Source organism: Papio anubis, chromosome 5, assembly GCF_008728515.1.
Source record: "Papio anubis isolate 15944 chromosome 5, Panubis1.0, whole genome shotgun sequence".
Taxonomy (NCBI): domain Eukaryota; kingdom Metazoa; phylum Chordata; class Mammalia; order Primates; family Cercopithecidae; genus Papio; species Papio anubis.
Genome location: NC_044980.1, coordinates 151,123,854 through 151,146,712, shown reverse-complemented (window position 1 = coordinate 151,146,712; position 22,859 = coordinate 151,123,854). Strand labels below are relative to the sequence as shown.

Genomic DNA, 22,859 nt, shown 5'->3' with positions numbered 1-22,859 from the left:
GCTGTTGTTTTGATGCTGCTGATTTTGATGCTCTGATCAGTACAGAGCAAATGGTCAAATACCTGAAGAAGAACTCACTGAAGAGTGTCAGAAGCCCTGAGTCAGGGCTCTGATGTTCCCACATCTTGTTGTATGATTTCAGACATCATCCCTGGGCCTAAATTCTGTCCTCTGGGATAAAATTGGTACAAACAGGTTGTAAACATTAACATTCAAATTTTATAATACACATGGAAGCACACTATAAATTTTAAAGCTCTGCATGAATGACTAAATGTACATGGATCACAAAGCCAAAACCATAGTAGGAGAAAAATTATTTTCCTGGGAGAGACTACTGGAATGGAAGGAGTACAGTTTATGAATTGGCTGGATCAGGACTGCAAGCTCAACTCTTAAGCAAATAGATAGGTTTCCTTAAGCACAATCCTGAAGGTGGCATCCTTCTTAGTTTATGAAATCCTGAGTTTTATCAGGTGATTCTGGATCCAGCCCGAGGGAACAAATCCACCTAGGCTAAGCCAACTATGGCATCCCTACTGCTCTTTGCTAGTGACTTGTGTAGGTGTGGGTCATGTGACTCACAGTGAGTGAAACATATGAGCAGTCTGCTCCCTGAGGCAGGTTTATCCTGCTCAATAAAAGAGATAGTAGCCCAAGAAGAAATCCCTTTTTGCTTCTCTTCCTGTCTTCCTGCTTGGGACATCACGTGTGAAGATGCAATAACAGGGGCCCCCATCTTGAACCTGGAAGAGAGACAAATGTGGAGCATCACAAAATGGAGAGAGGAAAGAAGACTGGGTCCTTGAGAACATGGCTAAACATTCAGAACTGCCCACCTTGTGGGTTTATTGTTCGGTGAGAAATACTCCGATCCTTAAAGCATAGCTACTCAGAGCATCAATCATAGCATGGTGTGATTCCATGAACTGTTTGTTACTGGTCCACATTGAGTTAAGCACAGAAATCGTAACTGTTTATGAACTTTTCTAGCAATATGATGGAGTAACATTATGGCTACTCATTCTAAAAAAATTTTTTAATGAATGTAAATATCTTCTTTGTTTCATTTTCTATGAATTCGTTTTATTATAGTTTATAAAAGCATCAATCTATGATATATTGGAAATTAGAGAAAAAATTAACTGGTATTTGTTGCAGATAGTTTAAGAAGCATTGCTTAAAGCCAAGGTTTGGCAAACTACAACCAGCATAACATCTGCTCTTATAAAGTTTTATTAGAACATGGCCAAATCTTTTGTTTACATATTATCTACGGATATGTTTATGTTACAATGCCAGAGTTAGGTTAGCTTTACAGAGACCTTACACCCACTACCCCCCAATCCTGAGTCTAAAATGTGTACTATCTGGCCCTTTTCAAAAAAAAATTTTCAGAGCTTTGCTTTAACAAAAAGTCAGGAAATAACAGATGCTGGAGAGGATGTGGAGAAATAGGAACACTTATACACTGTTGGTGGGAGTGTAAATTAGTTCAACCATTGTGGAAGACAGTGTGGTGATTCCTCAAGGATCTAGAACTAGTAATACCATTTGACCCAGCAGTCTCATTACTAGGTATATACCCCAAGCATTGTAAGTCATTCTACTGTAAAGACACATGCACATGTAGATTTATTGTGGCACTATTCACAATAGCAAAGACTTAGAACCAACCCAAATGCCCATCAGTGATAGACTGGATAAAGAAAATGTGGCACATATACACCATGGAATACTATGCAGCCATGAAAAAGGATGAGTTCATGTCCTTTGCAGGGACATGGATGAAGCTGGAAACCATCATTCTCAGCAAACTAACACAGGTACAGAAAACCAAACAACGCATGTTCTCACTCATAAGTGGGAATTGAACAATGAGAATACATGGACACAGGGAGGGGAACATCACACACCAGGGCCTGTTGGGGGGTGGGTGGCTAAGGGAGGGATAGCATTAGGAGAAATACCTAATGTAGGTGATGGGTTGATGGGTGCAGCAAACCACCATGGTACCTGTATACCTATGTGACAAACTGGCATGTTCTGCACATGTACCCCAGAACTAAAAGTATAATTAAAAAAAAAAATTCTCAGCTACATATTCTCCTACTTGCAGTTGAAGTCATTATAATTTATATATAGGTAATTAACTTTTCCAGATCTTAGTATGCTCATCTATAAACTACAATAACAATTACACCGGTTTGTTGAGAGTATTGAATGAGATAATGCATATAAGGTTGTCAATAAAGCATGTGCCTTATAGTAAGCATGTAACAGGTAAGAGAGCTCTGCTTTCCTTTGCCTGTCACCACCCTTTAATTAAATAGCTACTGTGTCAAAGCCCAAGAGTTTCTATTTTCAAATCACGGGACATGGTAGCTCTTTGATATTCTATTATTTCTCTCCATTGTCAGTTGGGAAAACTTCATCTTCAGCTAGGAAGTTGGACCCAGTGATTAAGAGTAATGCATTGACAATAATCAATGACCAGATTTTAGGAATAAACCACAAGGCTTTTTAATATTGCCTGGCTCAAGGTTATGAGGACCTGACATAACAAAAAAACCTTTCTAAGCAGAGAGGAAAATGGGTTGAGAGCTCCGTTTTTACTTTCTGAAATGTAATGGAGGATACTCCTTGTGTTGTCATGTGCTTTATTTTAAGACTGCATTCCTGAACTCTTATTGGTAACAGAAAACTAATGTGATTCTTTTTTTCTTTTTAGGAAAGCTAACAATGACTTCAGAAGTGTGTGTTTGTTATCAGATTTAGGGCACTTGTCACATTTTGGCCTGAAGGCAAGGCAAGGGAGGGTTTGCAAAAATATCCAAAAAAGTCTTCATTGCTCTTTCTCTTTTCTAATTAAAATGCAGTTCGTCTTACAGATTCCAGAGCATTTTGGATTTGTGGTTGCAAGCATGAGGTCATTTTTCTTTCCTATATGACCACAGTGAATTTTTAAAGTCTTTAGTGTTTGGTAACAACAGACAAATAACTGTGGAAACCTGAGAGCTGAGCTCAAGTTCTTTCCAGAGTTTTCCCATTATTCCTCAGCATGGGGTAAAAATGAGTCCACCTCGCTGGGTTAGTGCCAGGATCCCTGAACACCCTGTATGTGAAGCTAAAATGTAAGCTCCCCTCCAGATACAGTGGCTAACCAGGCAACACAGAGGTGAAAAGCAGGCCTCTAGTGTTTCTTGGACCTGAATCTGCACACTGGTTCTGTCAACCTTGCTGGTGACACAGAGCAAGTCAGTTATTTAACCTCCCTGAATTTCATCTTCCTTATCTGTAAAAAGAGCAACCTCCTAGGCTGGTTGTAAAGATCAAATATGAAAATGAATGAAAAATGCTTAGCACAGTAGAAAACTGGAGTACACAGATTTGGCCCACCTTTTCTTTGTTTCATCTTTCTCTCAAGCTCAGCCCATAAAACTCCGGAGGAGCTGACACCAAGTTCAGGAGGAAGTCCCTAATTTGGTTAAACTGATCATTGTAATCAGATGCCAGTGACTGGTTCAAAAACCCAGATTTCTGTAAAATAGCCAATCAATGCATGCTGTCATTCTAGGGGAGAGTTTATGACCCATGTTGGTCCAGTAAGACTGATTCAGAGAAACATCCCATTCCCTCCCTTGCTGGATGTGAGCAAGGATGCAAGTAACTTCAGCTATTGCTAGCCATCATCTTGTGGTCATAATGCTACCTCCTCCTGTTGCCTCCCTCTACCAAGGTCTTGGCTGCAACATCATCCTCTCACCAAACCTACTCCACATCTGCATTATGGATGGGGAGGGAGAAACAGCAGGCAGGCTATCCTCTCGAACACTGGGCAAGCATTGAGTTTCTCAGTAGGCTTGGGGCAATAAAGAAAAGCCCTTGATTTAAAACAAAACAAACCAAAAACCTTAAAAGTGTTCATAAATTACCTACCACAGTAGATAGATTAGGACATGTATTTAAATTCTTTCAAAAGTGCCTACCTAAAAAAAAAAAAATAGATAAAAACTAACAGTGATTACTGAGAGAGTCCTATAACTACAGGTTGCAACTATGTTTATCTGTGTATATACAGACAGTAGCAGGGCAGAGAAAGTAACTGCTAAAATGTGAGACGTCACTACTGAGAAAAGAGAAATCAGTACAGGAGCTGGACAATGTATTAACTGGTATCCTGAACAGAGGGCACACCTGCATGTTCCTTTTCTACCAAGGAAGCAGCCCTGTTCTTCCCTAAGACTTACTCTCATCGCTTCCTCTGGATCAGTAGCTCTCAAATTTTTGCATGCACAGAACTACCTGGAGGGCTTATTAAAACACAGATTGCTGGACCCCACTCCCAGAGTTTCTGGTGTAGTGGTGTGTGATGGGGCCAGAGAATTAGATTCTCTAATAAGTTCCCCGGTGATACCAATGCTGCAGGTTCATTGCAGATTCAGGGTCTGAACCAGTTACGTTGTGCTTCTAGAAACTAAGGCTCAGCCAGACTCTTCTCTATATTGAGAGTCTTTGTTTCCAGGGCTACAGAACTCCTGCTTCATTCCTGGTGGCCAAATGCCTACAGATTCAATGAATGAGTCTTTCTTTGAATTCCCCTAGTGCCTCGGTATCTGTCTGAGTAGCAGCCTCATAAGCCGCTGCCTCTGGGACCTGGGTCTTCCTTGGCTTTCACAAGCCCTCCCCAGGATGTGAATTGAGGCTTTGAATCCTAGTTCCTGCTGCCAACAACTTTACTCTGCTGATGCCAGTGACAAGTTGGCAACTATGTTTACAATGATAACACGGCATCAACAATCATAAGAGCTTGTCTATCTCATACGGGTTACAGGTCTCCTGTGGCTGCTGTCAGACTCCACTTGACCTCTAAGAGTGGTCCCCACAATCCTATCCACCCTAGACGCTGTGACATCAGCCCTCCGTCTGCCTGGCTCTATGATGGGATTCATTCTGAGGCTACTCTCTCTGGATGGTCAGCTTATTCTTAAGGTTAACCTGGGCCAAATCCTGATCCAGATAAAGCATCACTGATATTGTTTCCATAATAATGTTTATCTGCAAGAAAAGTTACCTAGTTTATCAAACGTCTACTTCATTTCCAAAAAGTGAGGTACACATTCACTGCCATGGCAAAGGCTGGCCTTCCTTCGTTCAATGAATTAAGACTATATGCTTTGGGCTTACATTTACTATCTAGGAAATAATTCTGTTTCCCAAAATATGGGCCACATGCCATCAGTGGTTTGTGAATGTTTTAATGTGACACACTGACTTGACATCACTTACATTGCATTGCACAGTGAGAACATTACTTTCTTTTTAATTCTCTTTGAAACCAGTTAGTGGAGTCAGGGAAGAAAGAGGTCTTCTGGGATTAGTATATCTTCCCTATTTCATCTTTTGTTAATCTCTCTTTTTATATAATAGAGAAGAGACCACAGGCTGAGAACTCCGGTAGACTAACAGCAGCTACTAAGTATGTGATAACGTTGTCTTTTTTACTATTCTATTTATTTCCATGGTTCCTTCCATTTACGGCAGGTAATACTGACTTTCCATTTATAGTCCTGATTTACGGTTCCTTTTGTAAGTAAATATGCATAAGAAAGAAGAGGATTTTGTTTAAAGAACAGTATTATATCAACTAGGATATGGGTGTTAGGAAAGTGTGGCAAAAATCATTAAGGTCAAAAATGACTGAAATTTGAAAAATGTTGATGAAAGCAATGCATTATCCTTTGTGCCAACATAGTCCTTTGTTCTACCACGAGTAGAACAAACCCTGAAGAGTGTTTTCTTTTTCTCTTGCCAGTAGTGAGAACAAACTGCAAGGAGTGATTATACATTCTATAAGTATTTTCTGAGAGCTTAATCAACAAGTTTCTCTTGCACCTTTGAGAACAAAGTTTAGGTCCCCCTCTACCTTCATCCTCAGCACAGACTCTGCCTGCCTCCTCGCTCTCCTCTGCCAGTCTCTCCAAATTGCCCCATAACCCCGCCATATTGGCCTTTCTCCAGTTCCTCAAATCTTAATACATCTCTTCCCTTCTGTCTCTAGGCCTTGGCACATGCTGGCCCCTCTCTCTGGAATAGCCTTCTCTCCTTCCATCTCTTCTTTTTTCACTTGACCATGTCAGCTATTGGTTTAAATGTTGCTTTTTTCAGAGATGACTTGCTTGACTTTCAGGTCAGTTGAGCATCTCCCCGATGGCACCTCATTCTTCTATTCTGAAGCACTCTTCACAACTGTAATCAAGTAACCATTTAGGTATTGATTTGTCTCAAGTCTGTTTCCCTTGCTGGACTGTAAGCTTGTGAGAGCAGTGAGCTTGCCTCATGGTTGGTTCTCAGTAAGTATTTTTGTAAATGACTGAATCATAACCTATGACAGCATATTATGTAGACACTAGGGCCCTAAAATAAAACTTAAGTAACTAAATGAAAAGAACAGAATCATTTTAACAATTAAGGATTGAAGTCAGGTACCTCTGACCACTAGTCATAACGAGTGGCCAAAATTATGTGTGCATTCAGTGAATCAAATCACCCAAGCACACAAACCTGGCCCTCTACATTTACTGCTTATAAAAACAAAAGATTGAGAACATTGGTTGAAGCCAGATGTTCTGCAGGCTGGATCTTGTTGTCCTAACATGACAGATTCTCATAACTGGAACTATGTGTATTTGAGATGCTGGAACATAAGATCCAACCCAGAAAATATTTTGAAATAATGTTGTTCAATTACTTAATCCTTGTTAGGCTATTGAAGAGAAGACTCTTATATACACTATTATAAAAACATTATGCCCGAGTCTCAAGTTCTGGAATATCCAATTACAATAGCTTTTTTTCCACATTCGTATTCTCTCTTTTATTTAATTGCTCTTAACATTTGGAGCAGATTTATTGTATATGACAGCGAGCAACATGAGCCTGTGTAAGAGCCGGCCATGCCATTTCCTGCTCTCCACCCAGCCACCGTCCTAATATCACTCTTCCCTGCCTTCTAGCATCCTCATTAGCCCAGCCTAGCTCTTGTTCCCTGCTTGAAGTGTGGGCTCTCAGAAAAGCACTCTAGTAGAGTAAACTGCCCACCAGCAGACTCCATCTCTCCCTCTCTGAACTGACCAGAGCTTTGATTGAAATCAATGTGTCACCCTATCCTAGATCAATCTATAACATGTGAGATAAACAAAATAATCTTCATTTCTAAGATGTCTCATCAAGAGTTAATAAGCAGGTAGTCATTGAGTGTTTCCTGTCAGCATGTGTCTGTGTGTCGGTGTGTAACAGTATAGCTTGTGTGTATATGCGTGTGTGTGTGTGTGCTGCTCCATTTTGTCATGCAACAAGTACCTTCTCATTTTGGCTGAAACCATGTGGGATAAAGAAACTTGATAAATAAGTGGGATTTTCTGAGTCATCGGCAGCTCTTCTCCATACCCCATCTTGGACAGCCTGCCCAAGGTAAAGGAAGTGGAACTGAAGACATGACCCTATTGAAGACAAGTGGTGGGAACGAAGGGGCAGAGAGGTCTGGCTAAGATGGAGGCACACAGATTGTCAGGAGCCCAGTGCAGGTGCTCCGAAAGCATGACACAAGAGAACCAGAGCTCCAGAAATCCCTTCCCTCTTACCCATGTTGACTGGCCACATACTCAGAAGTTTTGTCCAAAATGCAAAATATTAACTAGTGATTTCAGAATTGAAACTGAAGTCTTTTTGACTCCATTGTTGAGGCACTTAACCACTGTGATCCATGAAACATTAAGATATGCTCTATTCTCACTTAACAATACTGAATTTATGCAATGACTCTGAGGATGGTCTGCTCTTCCACAATTGTGTGCAAACTGATGTTCTTAGAAACTTTTAAGTATGCACAGCTGTTTTGAGAAGAAAATATTTTGATAGAGAAACTTCTGCTTCGTTTCATCTGGGGAAGAAAACAATGGAGCTATCAAATGCTGAATGGAAAAGTTTGTATAAAAAGGCAAGAGCATCTAGAGTTGCCTCTTTTCAAGGAAGAAGGAACATTAAGAGAAGTGTGGGCAGGGATCTTTCTGCTGGAGGCTAATTGGCAGTCCCTTTGGAAGGAAGCCAGAAATGTCATCTTGTTTCCAGCCAGGGATATTGATTTCAATACTAATGGAGATTTGAACTGGACCTTGAACAGTTTACAAAAGTTCCTCTCTCTGGTCAGGAAGCCATGGGCTTGATGTTCAAGTGAGTTTGGGATGTGCTCTGTGGCTACGTAGCAAGCGCCTATACCTCTGTCCTGTCATCACAGTGATTCTCAACATCTTTTCTCTCTCCTCTTCTGCACTGGGAAACATCGTCCTGTTATAGAGAAGTGCATTTACAGCTGAAATTACCAAAGTGGCCCGTTATGTTTATCAAGACAGAAAAAGAAAAAAGATTACAGTTTGTCCCAGCTGTCTGCAGAACAGATCTCCTGCTATTAGAAGGGTACTGATCCATGTTGGGTTTTTTTCCCTCTCTCCCTCTTAAAAATTAAGTACATGTAGGAATACCCTTCAAGATGTGATTTCAGGGGAAAAACATGATGATTAGCAGGACAAAAGGTCAGGGCATTCCAGAACATTGAGTTTTCCACATAGCTGCATTTTGGGGTTGTGTTTCAAATCTGCCACCACGTGTGCTTCTATCTCACACGAAGGGTATCAGGGAGATCACTAATCCCAAGGGAAGGTTTTTCAGAGATGAATTCACACCAAACTGGAGTGGGGTTGAGGAAAGGAAAAAGGAGGCTGAATTCCACTTACAATGGCTAATTGTTGTGACTAATTCAGCTTTTGGAAGGTAGAACTCCATGGAGTGTGTGAGCTGCAACATGGTTCCTGTTTTAATTAGTGGCACCACAGGGAGAAGATGGGCTTATAATTGAGTAGTTTGCTGATCGGTCAACTTCAACCCATAATCAGACATGCTGAGAAGTGGACATTAATGGGGAGCTTTGACTAGCAGGAAGTCTGCCCCATTAGCATAGCTGGTGTCAAATCAGGTTGTTGTCTTTCCTCTTGATTCTTTCAAGAAGAAGATGCCAAACAAAATGTTTTCTAGACTAGCTCTCTCACTCACTCTCCATCTACTACATCTCTGTTCCCATTTTGCTTAGCAAATCTCTGCACAGGCACACTAACATGAAATGAATGACTGGCGTTTCCATCTTGCAACTTTCCCTCCAAGATTTATTGTCGAATTCTCTCGTCTCATGCCAACGCCATGACTATCCATCACAGTATACAATCCCCTTCCATAAATGCACCTTAATTTTTATTTTGAAAAATTCCCTCCCATTCTGTGGAATCTTGATGAGACTCTTATTTAAGGGTTAGACTCTCTGTTTTCTCCTCCCACACATCCCCACCCCAACCAAGAAAGAATTGGAGTCGTCATCCAAATTAGGCCATCCGGATTTTTTTCCCCAAAAACTTTGACTCTCGAGAAAGATGTCAGAAAAGAAAAATAGTTGAAGCTAAAGTTTCTAGTAGGAAACTGTGATCAGATTTTTTTCTCTCTCTCTCTTGCTATGTAAACCCCTAAGCTGTTGGTTTCCTCTCCATTTCTTATCCTAATTCTCAATACTTGCCCATATCTGCAAGTCCTTCACTCTCCTATGTCACCTTCCTCTCTGCTTAAATTAGGCAGAATGAGTTTCTGTTGCTTGTAGTTGAGTAACCCCAAATGAGCAGGTATCCAGGAGAAAGCGCCCCAATGTACAGCTTAATGTTCATTCTCCAACATCCTTTTCCTACTCCCAGTAAGAAAATGTGCAGAAGGAAAGAAAATCATACTTATGGTATATGAGAAGATAAATTTAAAAATGAGAAGAAATGAAGCACTCTTACTAATGAGTCTGGGTTTAGGGCCTGGCGTGAGTGTCTTCATCCCAGATGTTCTCATGGGATCTGCTTGGAAGCTGCATTCCCATGGGATTCTCACTGTTCTTTGGACCATGACAGTGATTTGTCTGGCTTCTCTTCCTGTTCAGTTTTCTGTCAGGGGCCCCCGCACTCATTCATGCCCTCAACTATTTGGGGTTGACTGCTGATACATGCATAAATGTCATGCAGCATCTATGCATGTCATGCAGCATTTCCCCGCAGGAGGGGGAAATACCACCTACCCTCCATTTCCCGGCTGTATTTTGGGCATGGTTTGTATTAGCTAGCTTAAAGGCAGGGAGTATTGGCATGTTTTCAGATGGGTGTGTTGTACATGTGTGTATACTCTGTTGCCAAGCTACCCAGGGGTAACACATCCTCAGAGCTTCACTCGCCTGCCCAGCATGTTCTTGGTGCCTCTGCTCGGGGGAAAACACCCACCTGGGCTTGGGGAGACCCTAATGTGTTTAAAATGTTGTTTCACTTAGATGTACAAATCAGGCATTGGTCCTCAACGCTAGTCTGGGGTCAAGAAGTTCCAGCAGCCAAAAAAGCCACAATTCCCACCCTGTAGATTACAAACTGTGTGTTCAGAATTTTAAGGAGTGAGCTGAGGTTTTTCCTGAGCTGAGTAGGATTTATACCTTTCACCGGTTATGAACACAGAAGTGACAAAAATATACATACATGAGGGCGTTCACCATAGTTAGATGGGGGTCAGGGGAAGGAAAGCCAGCTTGGCCAACGCACTTTCATAACCACATCAATTCAGTGCTTTCACGGGCTTGATTTTCTTTCAGCCCAATCCACTAAGGAGTTGCTCACGAGTTCTGTGGATTTTCTGCACAATTACAGATTATTGCCATGGCAACAACAGAACCATGTGACAACTTTGCTACCTCAGAGACCAGGAACAGCCACTTACGGGCAACACACATCATCTCGTAAATGGGACTCTGTGCCGTTGGCCTCACATTGTTTTAAGGCTAATCACTGCTTTTTCACAGATGTAATTTTTCCCCCACCCACTCTATTTTCATAATCTTTTCAACAATTTGGATTTGCTCTAAAGCACTTCCATATTGGCCTATGTTTATTTGGACATAATAAAGGTATTATTTTGGTGGACTGAAGAAAGGAAAAAGAGGGGTAAAACCTGATGGGTGAAGGCAGATGGGATGCAATGGGCAAAGAAGAAACAATTTTGCTAGCAGATGGTTTTCTTGCCACGATGTTACTAGAGTTGAAACCCATGACAGTTCTGAAATTCTGGGTTTGCCACACACAAGAACATGCTGGGAATGAATAAAATGTGCTATCTTACCAAATGAACTCAACTCTTCTGTCCACGTTGCAGGCACAATGAGAAATGGGGCCATTGATAATGAAGTTAGAGATGTGATTGAGAAGGGGAACCAGGTAATACTTGTTCCCCGGCAAAACAATCAATTTATTTTTCAGAAACTTATGCACATAGCCAAACCCCAGGCTCTTTCTGCCAAACATTTTCCCTTTAATTTTTTAACCTCTGGGCATTTCAAGGAAAATTGAATCCACATGTTTTCAGATTCATTTGCAAATACAGTTTGCTCAGAGCTGTTTGATGACCAGTATGCCCTTTGAGTGTTTTTATGAGCTCCAACTTATTTTCCCCCAAGCCTCTTGCTTCTGAACCAGGAAGTGGCATTTGGAGTTTGTAGCAGAATTAAGAAACGATCATTTTCTAAAGCCTTTGCCAAGTGCTCTTGCCTCTTTCTGGAACCTGGTAAAGCTTAAAAAAAGGTTTTCACCCAGTGCATAAGACTAATCGAGGGTAACTTACTGTTTTTACAACTGAAAAGCAGACCTGATATGGACACGATCCAATTCCTGGATCACATGGCTTCCCCATCTTTCTTTATTACTGATGACATTTGCATGGAAGCAGATGCTTTCTTTCCCAGGGACACGTCTCCACCTGTGACATAATTCCCTGATTGGAATAATGCTTCTGAGACAGGGTTGGAAGTTTAGATTTAACCCTCCCTGCAGACAAAATTATAGAAAACACTCTTTGTTTATTATAAGTGAATCGTATCTGCAAAGAAGAAGGGGCCCCTCTTACTATGGACACATGGAATTTGGGAACTGCGTGTTTATTCTTTTCTGTCTCAGCCATATGACCCAAAACAAAATTCTAACTTCCAGAAAGCCCCGCATATGTATGGGGGATGTGTGGGGGATATTTATATATGTGTGTGCGCCTGTGTATTCTAGGTATTATTCAAAAGATACTCAGTAGCAAGGAGAAGAGCAATTGGGAAAGTTGCACAGAGCAGGAACAATGTCTCTATGCTGGGGATTTTTCTGAGTTCAGTTCTCAAGTTTCCTTTGAGGCTGCTCTGATGAATTCCACCTGCATTCCAGGACACTTTTGTTAATGAGGAATTAGTCTGAAGAGTTCTCTGGATAAATATTTGTGAGCAAATAACATTCTTCCTGGAAGCTCATTTAATATGGTGTCTATTTTTTCTTCCTTCTTTTTTTCTCTTTACCAGACTTATGATCCCAGAGAAACTCGCACTAAATTCACATGCCCTATTTTTAACTTTCATCTGGACTTCCTTCTTTTTTTTTTTTTTCCTTCAAGCATGAGAATCAAGCAAATAATGACCCTTTGTATTGTGTCCAGTGGAAGGTCACAAGCCCAGGGAATTTACTTAAGTTCCCGGGAGAAGTCAGGCTGTAAAAGATTCATGTGCACGGACTTCAGACGGTGCCATTTTGGTTGTTGGGTCTGCTAAGTACATTCACTTCCATTCTACAAACAAAAGCAACTGGTGAATGAATACAGCAATAGTTTTGGCTTTTGTAGAGAAATTGACAGTACATTCATAGCTTGGCTTCATCCTTGGTCCACCCAAATCAAGACAGTTAAGTGGATCCCAGGCTGCTGACATTGCTTTGGTCAGCTACAGCCTATAGAAGATGGCATTGATAGACACGACCAGAGATTTGAGCTGTCAGATTGCTCTTTCACTATTTTTAAACCATTGCATGTTTTTCTCCCCCTAGAAGATGTTCCTTAGAGTTTATTAGATGGAAGAGGAGAAGTAAGAGAGGAACAAATGTGCCTGTTGGTAGCTTACTGGCAGTTACAGCAGGAGCCTCAACTCTGCTGTACTCAGGACTCAGGTGGCCCATCTGAGCGAGTGCAGTAGACCCACAGGGATGTGCTGAACTACGGGTCACCCATCCTTTCTTATGTGGACAGCTGCTACTTAACTTAAGATGATTTTTTGCCCTATGGAATGACAGGTCTTTTTTTTGTGATAAGTCATACATTTACAGTTTTAGATGAAATACTCTGGTTTTAAAACCTTGGGATGTGCTCAAAACTATGACCGTGTATGATGAACTAAAGACAGTAGGCATGTGCAGTGGGTTATGGCTCTTCTGGGTACTAAACAAGCTCATTAGAGCAGCCCAAATGAGTGGAGAGGCAGTCAACACAGAAGATCGCCTGGCCATTTTCAAAACTCCTGATCTCAGTGCCCAACTGTGATGCAAAGTTGTAAGTCAGAGGCAACTGTGGTTGTGCTCAAGAGGTGGGAGGAGCAGCATGAGGTAGGTGCCCCAGGGAAGCGGTAGGAGGATGTTAGCCATGACTTGCACCCTAACTCGGGTGATTCATTTATGTATTCAGTTGATACTATCTATTGAGTACCCTCTAGGTATCAGCACCATGCTAGACATTAGATATGTGGTGATGAACCAGAAAGTTATCGTTGCTATCTTCATGTGTGGAACATAGACATATGCCAATAATTACACACATAAATGCAAAGTGTCCAGTGCAATGTGTCCTCCAAAGGAGAGGTGTGGACTGTGAAAATACGTCTTTGGAGGATTTGTTCTGGTCAGGGTGGTTGAGAAAGGCTCCCCTAAGGGAGTAAATCTGTCTATTATAGGAAGGTGGGGTAGGAGTTACCCAGGCACAGTGGGAGGGAACCACCTTTCAGGCAGAAGAAACAGACCCTGTGGCATAAGGGAACATGATAAAATGCAAGAACACAATTTCAGGGTTAGTGTGGCTGGAATGCAGAAAGCAAGAAGGAGCTGCAGAAGTGGGCAGGGACAGACCCAGCAGGGTCTTGTAGGCAGTGTTAAGTTGTCATGACTGACCTTGGATCCAGGCAAATTCAACTGAGTGATTTTAACCAGGGAAGTATAGGACTAGGACCACATCTTGAAAAAAAAATCATTCTGGCTGTAGAGTGGGGAACAACTTAATCAGAAGCAAAAGCGTAGGCAGGGAGAAACATTAGCAAACAATTGCATTGGACCAGGAGAGATGATGCCAACTCCGACTAGGGTGGTGACTGGAGTTACATAGACAGGTGAATAAATTGGAGAGTGCCAGGACATACAAATGGGAGGAGAGGCAGGTGCATGTGACGTTAATTGTCTGTGTCAACTTGGCTAGGTTACAGTACTTACTTCCTATCAAGCACTAAGTTAGGTGTTTTTGTGAAGATATTTTGCACATGTAGTTAACATTTATAGCCATTTGGCTTTAAATAAGGAAAGCACCAGTGATGGGGTAAGTGGGCCACATCCAATCAGTTGGAGGCCTTAATAAGTAAAAACTAAGGTCTCCCAGAGAAGATAATATTATGCCTCAAGCAGCAGCACTACCTCCTGCCTGAGTTTCCAGCTTGCCAGGCTGCCATGCAGCCTCTGTATGTGCTAGTCCCCAAGATTGTGAGAGCCATTTCTGGTTCCACTCATCTGGAGAACCCTGACGGATACAATACATATTAGAAATGTGCCATGACATCTTTAAGATACTATTGTTCCTTCAGATAAATAAATAATTAAGTAAGATCCAAAGGATATCAAATCCATCCCTACAAAGAAATGTTGCAGACTCAACCCATCCATTTTTTCAGTATGAATAATGGTGGGACAGGGAGATATGTCTTTAGACGAAGAACAGGAGTATGATTGAGAGAAGTAGGAAAAAATACGACTCTTTTAAATAAAAATGGAAATGACCAAATATTTCACAAAATGTGAAACACTTTTCTTTGACAAATAGGTCTTTTCATTCTAATGCTTTCTGAGTCCTTAAAGAAAGGGGGAGATGTTGGTAAAAGCCAGTGCATTTTCATATGCACAACCCCTAGAGTCTAAGATTGTCTGGTTTTCCCAGGTTCTCAAGTGCGGAGTTCCTACAGCTGGATCAAGGTTAAGGTCCTGGGTGAGAAAGGCTGAAGAAGCTCATGCTTACCACCAAACAAATCTACCCAGAAAATCTAGAGGAAGTGCAATAAATCGGTGGCCTCCAGTTTCCATTACTGTGAGCCCTTTAACCCCTGAAGCTTAACAAAAAAGTAAATAAAGTCTAAGAATAGAACTGGCTTTAACATTTTTTTTTTTTTTAAGGAAAAGCTTTCCTTTTATCTCTGCTTTCCCTCTCCCCTACCCCTTCCCTCTGTGGTTCTGATCCAGACCTCCTCTGGAGAGAGGCAAGTTCACTGTCTACGTGGGCTGGCAATGCCGGGAAAGAGTCTGTTCAGGTGGAGAATCTCATTCTGCAGTGCTCCCGCTAAGCAGCCCTTTCAACGTGTTCGCCTGGTGAGTCTGGCTCAATCATTATATTCTGGAAATGCAGCAGGTCATTAAGGGAAGAGGTAGAGGGGAAAGTAAAGGCAGGGGCCAGTTCCATGTTGAAACCACGTCCCCCAGAGAATGTCAAGGAAGAGAGGAGCAGGGAACTGGTGCATACTGCTTAGCCTATGTTTGCTGGAATTTTTTTTCACTTTTGGATCAATAAATAGACCAGAGATCAGAGACAGAAGACCTCACCCAGAATCTGAATCCCCCTAAGATCTACCCAGTAAGTGAGAAAGCATGCTCAATCCCTTGCAGAATATCAGGCAAGTCAATTAAAGTCAGTGTCTCAGTTTCTCTGTCTACAAAAGAAAAAAAAAAAAAAAGGAATGGTAATTCTCATGTATTGAGGCTACATGAGGCAATAGAATTATAATGTTGGAAGTGACTTCAGCTCAATTATCCAAACTCCCAGCTGATGGAGAAATCCCCTTTCCCTCACCTCTGACCATTGGTCACCGGGATCCACCTTTTAACACAGCCATTGGAGCAGAGTGGAGGGAAGAAATTTAATCCAGAGCTCATCTGTTTTTCTGCTGGGCAGTTCTGGTTTTTTGCAAACTTCCTTTCTCTATAGGGACAAGTCTTTCCTCTAAGCTCTACTGAGCAGGGAGGAAGCACTCTTGGTGGTACTTAGATCCAACATGGTTTATTATAAGAGCTGTTAATTTACTGGACATCCTCTGTCATCAAAAGCCCTGCCTTCTAGTACAACTCACCATGAAATAATCCATCAAGTATAACTATAGAGAGAGATATAGATACCTATATATGCTGTATAAACACACACATAAAATATTGCAGAAGCAAAGTGAGAGCATAAAATCAGCTAGCAGAAATGGCTCCACTTAAACAGGGCATTAAGTGGTATTAACAAACTAGTTCTAGAAATGATCAGAAATTCCCAGTCGAATCAAAGATTGATATCAAAGACTCAGAGATACCTCAAGGCCAGTATCTCCAGAGAGGATTGGAACTGATTGGAACTGAAGCTCTATCTCTTCCCCATGCATTTGAGTGAGTACTTTAAATCTCCAAAGATTGAACTATAAAGAGAAATTAGTTTATTAATAATTCACAGACTTCAAGGAAAAAAACGTCAAAAGCATATGCTGAGGAACAAAGCTGATTTTATTTTTCCTGTTTAGAATAAAGTGTAGAGAAGTTGAAGTGCCAGGCTCAAAAATTGAATTTGGTCTTTTTTTTTTTTCCTTGTCTTCATGTTTTTAAAAAAGTGTTCCTAATAAAATATATGTGAGCATTTAGTCTGATTTCCCTCTGCATACTTCAAGTTTTTCAAATCCTCTGAGGTTTGTGGAGAGTGTCAAAAGCAGAATACTTTATTCAATACTTTAATAGTTTGAGATATTTTCATGGTGAAGTTATTAGCCAAGTATACTTAATTGGAGTTTGTGAATTCAAGGCAACATATTCAAGAATGGTGTGAAAGAAAGAAAGGTTTAAAATGTGGATTCAAAATGATTCCACCCAATTGATTTAATGATCAAGTCATTCTCCAAGGGAAGCCTCTTGTGAATGTGAGAATAAGGGATACAATTGTTTAGGGGTCTACCAGACTGGGATGTCTTTGAGGGCAAAAATTTCACCTAATTTCTTTTGACATTCCAGGACTCAGTCATGAGCCAGCTACTGAACTGTCTTAGTCTCCCCCACTGTGGCTGAAAACAGACTGACATGAGGAAATGGATGGGAACCAGAGTAAGCGCGTCTCCCCACTTCCTGAACAGGTAGGTCTTCTCTTCCCTCAAAGGAAAAGCCACGTGCCTGCAGAGGGAGGTACATGTGTGTACTCCATCCCATCCCCTCATGCCTCCTCCACCACACTGCTTCTGCAATTGTCCCCTCTCTCTCGCAACGTTTTCCCATCCAGTGGATCATTTTCATCGTCTCTGAAAATAGCTCTCATCTTAATCAAACGCTTGACCCCAATACTCCTACAACCAATTTTCTTGGCTTCTTTTAAAACAAAACCTATTTTTTAAAATTGCCTTGTAATTCCATCTGTAGCTCCTAATATTCTTTCTCAAATCCATTCTAAACAAGTTTCAGCCTCCACTACTCTACTGAAAGAAAAAATTTGTCATTATCTGAGATTATACATTTGCATTTTGATTTATTAATTGTCTATCTTCCTTATTAAAATGTAATCTCCATGGAAAGAACTCAGCTTTGTTCACAGTGGTAACACACAGTAGGTTCTCAAAAAACATTGGTAGTATAAGTGAATGAGTAAAGGGAGATTGTGCCCTTTTATATGAAACTCATGTGCAATCCCAGCTTTGTCCCTTAGATGGATAAACAGTGTATTAATAAATAAAATGATGCTGGAGAAACTACTCTTTGAACAGTCACTTTCTGAGAAATGACTGCTGGAGAAAGCTTCCTATTTGGAAGCAGAAATTCAGGCTTACAACCTCATCATGAAGGATAGTAGGGGTATGTAGCAGGCAATAAATACATATTGAATTGATGTACTCATAGCATACGACAATTACCCCATATAATGCTATAGTGTTTTTCACTAAGTAGTATAATCAGGAGCAAGGGTAATCCATCTTGGACTTGAGCTGAGTGGCTCCAAATATACAGCAAATTGAAGGAACAGCCTCGGGCTTTGCACTTTAGGGTGATGGCAAGGCAGCTGCCAGTCTTCAGCATGGAAACACTTCTTAAGACTATCAGATTCGTTGTTCTTTTTTGTGATAACAATTCCCAGTTTTAATTCCTTATCTTTTTGCTTTAGGTCAGGGATGGCAAATGAGATGCATCTCATATGTCGAATCTGTTTGAGCCCATCATCAAATATTTAATTCAACAAATATTTATCACATACTTACAAATAAAAGCACTGTTCTAGATGCAGGGGATAAAACAGTGAAGAAGACAAAAGTCCTGCCATAACAAAGTCTACATTCCAGTGGTTGGTGATTACTGAAACTGGGATAAGCAATAAAGATTCTGTTATCTATCAGTAATGCTTGCAAGAGGTTTGCCATTCTGGTTATAGATTTTGTTTATAATACCCACCTAGATTTCTAAGTCAACCAATTGGTTTCTAAAAATGACTTAACCCCACTGCAAGCTCAGCCATACTCCAGCCTATAGGTCCAAAACTGACCTCTAATTAGAAGGAATTTAAGGACACCTAGGTCAGTAGCATTTCTTCGAGTCAGCATTTGCTGCTAAGCTCAGCTAGATGTTTTACTTGGTCCCACGAGCTGTTTCCTTGCTCAATTGTTTTCTGATGAGGTCAAGTCCTTATACCCCAAAGCTTTCTATCTGTTCACCTACCTCTCAGTTCCCATCTTGGTTCTCCCATTTGTCTACTTATTCATTTATCCATGCAAGAAATATTTACTCAGCAGCTACTATACGCCAGGCACCGTTCTATGCAAAAAGGCTGTGCTGAACAGAACAGGCGCACTCCTTGTTGTCAAGGAATTTATGCTCCAGAAGCAAGACAAAGATATACAGGCACATTTATAAGATAATTTCAGATACTTTGCATGACTAACAATAAGGTAATTTAGGTAGGTTGATTAAGAGGGCGCCGTTTTAGGAGATGCAATTGAAGATGAAACCTGAAGGAGGAAAAAGAGTCAGAGGCAGGAAGTGGGAAGTCTGAACATTCCAAGGCAGAAACCATCTTGGCCTGTTCCAAAATCATTATGATTACACTAGAATGAATGAAGTGGGGGTAGTGAGAGGTGGGATGAAAAGGCACGCAGGAGACAGACCAGGGAGGTTTCCAGAATGTGCTAAGGATGCTGTTTGCCTTTCTGTCCGGAATGTTCACTCATTTCTCACTGCCAGACTCTCCAGGTGCCATGGTAATCTATTTTCCAAAGTTTCTACCAATGGGACCTGGAATCAGACATGTCCAGAAACAACAGCTTAGTACTAAGAACTCTCAATGTCTCCCTCCACTTTCTTGTGAGCCTCTTTTGGAGCCTTCACTATGCATGTTTTGATCTAGCCCACTTCCAGTCAGACCCTGCAGCACATTCCATAGCTCAAAGCTCCCCTTGTTCCTCACTCTTTTAGGTTCCCAGATTTCACCAGATGAAAACCATCAGCCAAGGAAAAAGCATGCCTAAGGAGGATTTGTTTCTGACATTACTTGAAGCACTTTGTGACAGGGCAGCCTCGGTTACAAAGTGGTCCCAAAGCATAGGCCCCCGGGGTCGTGCTATGGCAAGGCTCTAATTACTCTTTCTGAGTTATTTCAAAGACTTTGAGCCCAAGGGCATTGACTATCAAAACTTCTCAGTTTAAAGAAACTCCTTAACATGGACAGCTTATTCAATGATTTAGGGTTCTGGGCTAGAACCCCTGCCCCCACATTATCCTCACCACCCATCATTTGGTCTGCTCGTCTATTGTTACAGAGCCAATCCACTGGTTCTTTAAGGCTTTCCTGTTTATTACCTAGAAATAGTCTCAGAATAATCAACACTTTAAACCATTATTAATTTTACCCCAGTTTCCTCCCTCTCTGTCCAAGTTGTCTTGTGAAGCTACCTACTCCATCTCTTTAATTTCTTCTCTCACCTGATCTCCTGATAGCATATTTTTTTTCTGATCATTTTTAACTTATAGTTTTGCCAGTGCCTGGTGCTATGTGTTCAAATATCCTTACCAAAGTACAGATGGGAAAATCTAAGTTTTTTAAATCTTTGGTGATATTTAACTGAATCCACTTTTTCAGGGTTTAATTCCAACAGTGACATAATATTACAAGGCCAAAGAGAAGAATACAAAGAAGGAAATGAAGAAATGTCCAGATAATGACAAGAATTTTGAAATGGCACTACTGTTTTCTAATACCATGGGTGTACTAGAATTACACCTAGCAAACTAGATACGGATACTTTGCATCTAATATAACAGAGGTGGTTGTTTCTAGCATTTGCTTCAATGCAAAAGGTGGAAAGATCTGCCAAAACATCATATTCGACAAAATCATTAGAAGTGTGTTGCAGATAGGCTTTGCAAAACCTTTTTGTGTTGATCTTCCTTGGGTGAGCATTCTGGAAAGAGAAGACCTGGTGGTTTACACAGAGCTCCCAAGTTGCCATCACACTAAAGACAGAATACAAGTTTACTGATACAGACACAGAAAGGCTATAAGTCCCCGCCTTCCCCCGCAGCTTTTCAATAGAGCAACTTTTGAAACAATACAATGACATGCAATTCTAACAGGAGGATGGATCTTGGTAATTTCGAATATTTCAATCTAAAGAAAAAGGCACAGAAGTAAAAGGAGATATGAAGAAAACATGTAAAACAGGGATCTATGCAGATGATGACAAGATTATGAAGTCCTCCTCAGCAGCTAAAAGGTCAGGTATTTATGAATTTTTTATACATTAAAAATGGATACCAGCATGACCTCATTAAAGAGCTAATATTAGTAGAAAAGGATAGGTCAGTGTCAAAAGCAATGTCTGATTCCCAGTACAAGGTACCTGGCTTAATCGACTTTTGTCAACCTCAACAAAACATGAGTACAGGCTGGATACAGGCTGTCACTCCCAATTAACACAACCTTCGAGTTTGTCCTTGTTTAGTGTCAAGAAATTATAACACATCCTCAAAGAGACAGTCGTTAGACAGTAGTGTCGCATTCACACCTGTCTCATACACAAACCAACGTGACTACTTATTACTGTTGCCATTCCAGTTTTGGTCAGTTTTTACCTTTATCTTTTATTTTCATGCCAGAACAGCCACCTTTGGAAGCAAACCAAGGAAATGAACACCTCCTTTCCCTAACCAAATAGCATAACATTAGCCAGAGTAAAAGAAAATGCACCAAAAACTACCAGTGCTCATTGGTGATCTAGAAATATGATCTTGGCCAATGACCAACACTGGAGGCCTCTCACAGATGAGCTTGACCTCCACATGGATCTGTGTTGGCTCCCCAAAACTCCACCTACTGAAAGGCTGTGTCAACCAGCAAGTGCTTACTCGGCAATGGGACATGCATAGCACATGGCAGATGCTCCCAAGACAATTGTTCATCTCCCCTACAGATATGCTCAGGCAGAAATGGTCCTGGAGTTATGCATAGAAAGAACATCAAATGCTGAGATGAAGCTTGTCTTCTGACTAGTTCGTCTTTTTATTTTATTTTTTATCTCTTTAGCGTCCAGAGGTTGAATCAATTCCCAAAGTTCAGCGCAATTTTTAGAGTTTACAGGCATTCCACAGTTCTGAAGGAACAGAGTACAAAAATCTGGTAGAGTGAACCAAACTCATAAAACTGGGACTGCAAAATGCCACCACTGCCCCCAGTTCCTCATACTCTGATTCTAGCAGTTGAGGGGATTCCAGGTCCATTAACACACATGTGTTTTTATTTTTTTACTAGAGGTCAGTGGTAAAATTCCCTTTGGTGCTGCAGACCTGTGTGCAGAAATGCGAACGATAGGAAGATCTGGCTGGGCGCATCCTATTTAATTTACACTATGCCTGGATCTGTCAGGTCCTAAAGAAAGATGCAGCCCAGGAGATTTGGGAACTTCCTAATGTGAATGGAGTTGGCAGCCCACATTCTTGGCTTCCACTGATTACAGCTTCAGTTTCTGACCCCCAGGAGGCCAAACCAGCAAGAGGAAAATGCATATAGTAAATGTTGAGACCTACGTCCATAATGAAAGTGCCCCCCTTTCATCACACTGGCTCCTGTCTTCTGGCAAAGTCTACTGCTTAGAGTTAATGCCCTCCCTCTAGCATGGAATTGAAGAAAAATATCAAAATCTCACATCAACCCAACAATAGAAGGAATTGTTTAAAACAATATGGCTTGCATAAGATTACCTATTGGCAACCCTTTTAGGTCAGGTTTTTGAATAACATTTAATTCAATGGGGAAACACTCAAAATGCTAAGTTAGAAAGTAGGATGCAAAATTGTATTTTATAACATAGTCACAAAAAAGTGTTAAATGGTTATGTCTGTATGGTGAGATTAAAGATGATTTTAATTTTTGGTTTTTACTTTTTACATGAGATGGGATGATAATTATTAATTTGTGGGGTGTGTGTGGCAGGGGAACTCTCCCTTCATCTGTCCTTGCTCCCTGACAAAGGACTTAAACTGCTCAGGCAGGTTCTCTCCAGAAAATGTACTGGGAGTCACAGAAGGGGAATTATCCTCCCATGGTGAGAAAAGCAGAAGCAGCAGGAAGATTGGATTGGATGGGGGGGGCAGGGGGGCGAGGATGAGGGTTCTGTTGGGGAGAGAGGGAAGGGAGAGGGAAGA

At 41.1% G+C, this 22,859-nt stretch overlaps 1 long non-coding RNA gene across 2 annotated transcripts in view; it reads left to right on the top strand.

The window, feature by feature from the left end:
• LOC108586502 overlaps nt 1-22,585 on the top strand; it is a 42,354-nt gene extending 19,769 nt beyond the window's left edge. For both annotated transcript variants that reach the window (XR_001903900.2, XR_001903901.3), the window contains 3 exons: nt 15,408-15,533; nt 17,199-17,317; nt 20,299-22,585. This is a non-coding gene — a long non-coding RNA (uncharacterized LOC108586502). The remainder of the gene's footprint in view (nt 1-15,407; nt 15,534-17,198; nt 17,318-20,298) is intronic.
• The last annotated feature ends 274 nt before the right edge of the window (nt 22,586-22,859 follow it).